Raw genomic sequence first — 5,548 nt, 5'->3', positions numbered from 1 at the left:
TGCAGCGTGCACCACAAAACGTTTACTATACTTGGCCATCCATGTGTTTTGTGGGAAGCCGCAGGGCTTGTGGTACTCCATGGCTCCACATTTGACGGAAAGAAATGCAGGCATTTCACCCATGGAAAGCTGCCCTTTTCCTTTCTCTAACTCTGTTATCTACTTGTCCTTGCTATGATACCTCCAACATACTCATTTGAAGGGATATGTTTCCTTCTGTGTACACACAGGACAGACATTGGGTGGGCTTCCCTACATGTGTGTCTTTCTTGGCTGTAGCAAAGAAGCAGGAAAGTGATTTTTTGGCCCCTCCCTAGAAACATGCTGCACTGCTAGGCCCAGCCTTGGCCCATTAGACTACAGCAGTACATGAATTACCCTCCATGGACAGCACCCTCTTTCAGATGCCTTGGGGACAGTGAACAGGGAGAGCATCTTCCCCTTCAACATCGACCTCTGTGGGCGGGATTGCAAGCTCATTGACTAGCTATGTGTGACATCTAAAAATTTGATTGGGTAACTAGTTGTGGTGCCCTACAGGGTGAGACTTGACCCCTTTTTCCTCTTCTTTGGAAAAAAAACCTATCATGGAAGGCAAAGCCCATCAGCTACAGGACCCCATTCCCCAATGCAGACATATCTGCCAGGGATTCTGAAGAGAGGACAGAACCAGGGTCCAACTTGCCACAAAATACATGCAACTATCTGCCTCTGAAGCTTGGGGTGCTGGCCTCTCATCAGGATGTCCCCAGTGGACTCAGGTGATAACAAGCAGCTACCACATGCCTGCCAACCATAGGGAGGGACAGAAAATCACCTTCCGGGCCCTGCCCTCACTCACAGCAAGCACTCTTGTCATTTGGACCTCTGAGAATTTCATCACCCATGAAACCTGTCTCAGTGGACTCCCTTGTGCCTGTGACCCAGACATGACAGAATGCCCCAAGCACTATGTGCATGTGGCCTCTAGGGCTTAAACCTGCTTCATGTGAACTGCATGGCCAGACACAGAATGTCCCAACCTGGGTATCCACAGACTACACCCATCCTAGGATGGCTCAGGAAGTCTATCAGGTAAGATAGAGAGGAGAGGAAAGACAGAGCCCCCTGCCCCCTAGCAACTCTCACTTCAGTTGAAAGTACCCGATGGGGAGCCCAGTAAGTGGGTACTGGAACTAGCCCAGTGCACACAGTCTGACTAGAACAAAAGCCAACTTCACCCAGACCCACACGAGCCAGCAGTGCCGGTGGTAAAAGCAGGAGAAAGTGATACCTGGCTGCTGAGAGATTCCACAACAGAGCACAAAGGAGTACAAACATATTTCTACAAACAGCCTTGCAGCATGCACAGCGGCTCTGAATAGCACACCAAGGCACCTGGTTTTATTTTTATTTTTTTGGTTTTTGGTACCGGGAATCGAATTCATGACCTCAGGCTTGCCAGGCAAGCACTTATGCTGCTGAGTTAAATCCCTGGCCTCTCAAGGCACTTTTTTATTGCAAGGCAACAGGAAGGCAATTCTCAGGCTTTGCTCTGTGACCTTCAGCAAAAAATGATGTTGGCCACCAGAGGGAGCCGCAGGCACACAGTTCCTCTACCGCTCCCTGCTATTTCCCATAGGATATCCTAAGAATCCCCACAGACTGCTACGGACAGAAAATTGAAGGGTACCATTTGTGAGCACAGAGATGCAAGTGTAAGGACCAAATACAGTGTGATTTAGAGCCCTGGGCCATGTTTAGTGACCCCTGGTCCGGGTTACCCTGAGCATAGGGCCTGAATTCAGAACCTACAGCCAAGTTGAGTCTCCCTTTCTTGTTTCACATACACCTGAACTTAGGGCCGGTCCACAGTAAACATACTCTCAGACAGCACCACTGTCTCCTCCAGGACTGGGTCTGCCCTCTCCCAGAAGAAGAAAGCCCTGGGCCTGAGGAGACTCAGGGCTCAACAATGCCCAGCAATGGGCACTACTAAAGCCCATAAGGGGCCCTGAGGAAAACTCAGCAAGGCCTGCTAAGCATTTCCTCACCTACATGAATACACACAGATCCAGAAACATTCAACCCAGGTCTCGCCTAGCTTGTGTCTACCAACTGAGCCATGTTCCTAAGGCCTCTGGAAATACGAGGCTGATCCATGATCTTAGGAATATGAGCCCGCGTATGTGGACCCCTGCTCCTACAGTCTCTGCAAGAGGCCATGTGCTTGACCTCAGTTACGATGAGAACGACAGTTCAGTTTTTACTCATTTTGTTCAGCTTTCCCAAGGAATGTTTTTTGGGGTGTCATCATCGATCCAAACACATGCAGCAATGCCTCTAGTGTCTGGCAGTTCAAGGAGAACTAAAAGACCATGAAGGCCCTGAAAGACCGAGGTCCAAGCCACTGTGCCCCAGGTGCACTGTCTGTACAAGGAGTTAAACCCCATGGGTGGTTTACAGCCTGAGGGTTCAGAAGTCTTGGGGCCTTCACAAAGCCTTCCAAAGATCATAAGTTGCAGAAGAAAATGCTTACTATACTGAGTCATCCTCAGGCCCAGACCTCATTGAGAGGACAGAAGGAATGCAGCAGTCCCAGCTATTCTGGTCCCCTGGAATGAGGCCCAGCAGCAGAAGTCATTTTCACCCTGACAACTCCTCCTGAGTAATGAACATGGAAAAACAGCACGCGTGAGGCCATAGAAATGCATCCATTCCACAGGTCCCATGCCAGCCTGGCCAGTACTTTCAGTCACATGCTTGCCATTGGTGGGATGGCAATGAGTCATCAAGAGCTTCCACATGTATATTTCCTTCCATGTGCACAGGGGAAGAATGCTGCTGTGCTGGATTACATGTGTATTTGCCTGCCTCTGGCTAAGAACCGGGAAGGGAGTCCATCAGCATCTGCCTACTCACTGCCCCCTAAAACCTTGCCTTGGCCATTGCCAGGACACAGTAGCACGCCAAGGGACCTAGATCAACCACCTACAGATTTCAGCCTCCTCAGCACACCAATCAGGGTTAAATACTCCAAGCCAACGACACCATTGATGAAAGAACCCCTTGCTTCCTTAACAGGCATGCACCACATCTAAAGAAGCAGGTGAGGGTTTTTCTGGGTACAGTGCCCTTGTGAGGTGAAATTGGAACCCTGTTTCCTTGACAGGAAAACCCTAATGTGGATCACAATGGCCACAAGTCAGAGAATCACAGCCCGCAGAATCTCAAGCCAGTAATGCAGACATTTTTCAAGGGGCACAGGTCTGTGGAAGGCAGTACTGGCCCAACCTACCACAAATGGACACAATCACTTCTACTGAAGAACAGGACCTTGGCTTGTTTTCAGGATGTCCCTAGGAGACTCAGGTAATGTCAAGCAGGTCCCACAAGGCTTCCAGCTACTAAGGAAGACAGGAAATTGATTTCTAGACCTTTGCCTCACTGACATGAGGTACACTTCTCCAGTGGACTTCCGAAGAGAATTTCATCACACACAAAGCCTGACAGAATGGACCCCATGCACCCGCAATGCAGACACAACACGGCCACCACAGAGACTACATTCGTGTGGCATGTGTGGCTCAAACCTCCTCCACTGAACCATCTACCATCAGCCAAATAGAATGTACCCGCTCTGGGAGGTCCAAGGTCTCCACTCACCAGGGGAGCCTTATACCCTCATCCAGTGGGATACCTTGGGATTAAGAGTGAGTTCTCCCAATATATCCTATTTTTGCCAATATCATGCTGAGCAATCTGGATGGGCAGTCCAACCTATGGGGACAGTAGTTTGGGATTTCTGGGCTGAGCAAGGCCTGCCTCCGACATTCATCAACATCACCAGGCTCAGATAGGCCAACAGTACCACGGGATGAAGGTGTGAGAGAGTCACATCTGTCCCCAGAGAGGCCTCCTAAAAGAGCACATGGGAACACAGTCGCATTTGTACTGCAACCTTAAGCATATCAAGGGACCTGTGCTTGTAAGGTAAGAGGAGGAGAACCCTGCAGCACAGTGTACTGTACCCTCCCCAGGCAAAAACTGCATGCCAGCCCCGGCCCATCTCACTGTAGCAGCACACCAGGGCGCACATCTACAGAATGCCAGCTCAGACCTCCTGCGATGGTGAACAGGAACACCATCTACCCCTCCAAAGGTCACCTTGCTGGAGGGATCCCAAGCTCACTGCACAGCCATGCATGGCCTCTGAAGGTTCATTTGGGTAATGGGTGGGGTGCCCTACAAGGGTGAGACTTGACCCCACTTTCCTCTTCCTGGGAAAATAAAACCTAATATGAAAGGCACACAATGGCCACCAGATAGAGAATTCTAGGACACAAAGGCAGACATGTTTGCCAGGGGATCTTCTAACAACACAAGTAAGAATCCAACCCACCACAAAATGCAGGCAGTGCCTGGCCATTGAGGCAGAGGCCACTTGCTTCTCATCAGGAAATCCCAGTGTACTTGGGCAATGAAAAGCAGCTCCCAAGTGCCTGCTGACTACAGGGAGAGATGGAAATCACTTCTAGGCCCTGGCCTCCCTCACAACAAGCATGCTTGCTGTGTGGACCTCTGAGGACAATTTCCTCATCCACGAAGCCTGAGAAAATGGTCCCTCCAGAACCGGCAGGCCACAGACACACTATGCCCCAAAAACCATGTGCATGTGGCCTCTAAGGCTCAAATCTGCATCGTGGAAACCCTGTGGCCAGACACAGCAGGTCCCTACCTGCTGTCCACATATGACACCTAAGCTAGCATGTCTCAAGCCCTCCAGCAAGCAAGACAGAGAGAGTTGTGGAAAGATAGAGCACCTTCAACAACTATCACTTCAGCTGACATCACCCAATGGGGAACCCAAACAATGGGCACTAGATTTCCGGGTCAGAGTGCTGAGCAAAGCCCAGCTCAGGCAGAAGCAATCTTACCCAGGCCTACCCACTCACCTAAGAGGGGCTGGGGATGGGGACATAGTAGACTGACACCCTCCTGCTCAGAGATCTCCCAGCAGGGCACACAGTAACACAGACACACATGTCTTCCGCAGCAACCATGCCACTTGGACAGCTGGCCCAGAAGAGCAGGCCAAGAGGCCTTTTCTTACAAATCAAGAGAAAGACAATCCTGAGGCACACTTCTCTGTGATCTTTAGCAAAACACCACCTGGGGGAGCCACAGGGCACACAGCCCCTCTGCCTCTCCCTGCTACTTCTCACCTAGGTGGAGCCCTAGGGATGCCCACTGACTGCTACGGATGGAAAGCTGAAGGGCCCCTTTTGTGGGTACAGGCATACGAGTGGAAGGACCATACAACGTGACATGGAGCCCCATGCCGGCTGTTCAAAGACAGCTGATCTGGGTTACCTGGCCCTTAGGACCGAAAATCAGATTCCTGGAACTCCCAACATCTCAGCTATTTGCCCTAGAGTAAGCCCAGTAGGAATGCGTTCCCTCCAAGGAATGGCAAAGGGGTCCATCACATAGTCAAGTCCCTGGTTCCTGTTCCATATACACCATCAGCCTAGCCCTGTCCAGTCAGCTCACTCTCAGACAACACCAC

General features: G+C 50.8%; 1 long non-coding RNA gene across 5 annotated transcripts in view; it reads right to left on the bottom strand.

Moving 5' to 3' along the window:
- The window catches only part of LOC102025119, a 36,581-nt gene that overhangs the window by 20,569 nt on the left and 10,464 nt on the right, over positions 1–5,548 (bottom strand). The window lies entirely within an intron of this gene.

Source organism: Chinchilla lanigera, unplaced genomic scaffold (assembly GCF_000276665.1).
Source record: "Chinchilla lanigera isolate Chin_1 unplaced genomic scaffold, ChiLan1.0 scaffold00015, whole genome shotgun sequence".
In the NCBI taxonomy this organism is placed as follows: domain Eukaryota; kingdom Metazoa; phylum Chordata; class Mammalia; order Rodentia; family Chinchillidae; genus Chinchilla; species Chinchilla lanigera.
This window is presented reverse-complemented; position numbering and strand designations above follow the sequence as displayed.